This window comes from Epinephelus moara, chromosome 21, assembly GCF_006386435.1.
Source record: "Epinephelus moara isolate mb chromosome 21, YSFRI_EMoa_1.0, whole genome shotgun sequence".
NCBI lineage: Eukaryota > Metazoa > Chordata > Actinopteri > Perciformes > Serranidae > Epinephelus > Epinephelus moara.
This window is the reverse complement of record NC_065526.1, coordinates 28,668,722-28,669,621: the sequence shown is the minus strand read 5'-3', so window position 1 is coordinate 28,669,621 and position 900 is coordinate 28,668,722.

Below are 900 nucleotides of genomic sequence, written 5' to 3'. Positions count from 1 at the left end.
TTTTTCTTATTTAGACCCCGCCTACACAGGAAGAGCAGCGGTACGTAGAGGGCGAAGGAACAAACACACTGGTATTTTTATACAGTGTGGTGTGCACCCGTTCTCACCTCGGATGTGGTGAACGGCCATACAAACGCGCATGCACATGGGAGGTAAGTATAGGTAAAATTTATTTTAAAAATCACTTTAAGAAATTCATACATTAAAAGAAGAATAAAGTCTGATACATTAGCATTTGAACAGCAGTGGAACTCAAGTACTGTAGGCTGTTTAAAAGTACAGTTTGAGCAGTAGTGGAAGAAGTAGGCTATTCAGTATAGGGGAGACTGGGGTTGGTCACACGGGTTGGTTGTCATGGTGCTTATTACAGCCACATTAGAGGGTGCTGTGACAAGCCCCGTTTCCACCAAACACTTTCGGTAGCCTATGGTACCAAGCCTATTGGAACCAAAAGTAACCCTTCAGACATGGTACCTAAACCCTAGCATTTCCACTACAAACAGTACTCTCACACTGACGCTATTTGGTCCACTTTAAACGAACCCTGGCCCACTTCCACGAATACTCGTTTAGTTTGGAGTGTCATTCGAGCTCTGGTGCGGACCAAACGAGCGAATCCTGGTCCGCTTGAAAACTGGGGGTCTCAGTTCACTTGCAAGTGAACCCTGGTGCAGTTCGCTTACAGTGAGAAATGCAAACAGACTATGCAGCAAACCAAAGAGAGGAGGTGAACCAAAGAATGGACGTGACGTAGACGCAGTGCATTTTGACTCATGACTCATGGGTGAATGTGCAGTGAAAAAACAATTTGGTTTGAACACCAAAGTAAAAACAGAAACCCCAATACTGCATAAATTTGGTGTTGCTCCATTGTTTTTGTGGTGACCAAGCCAGCTGAAG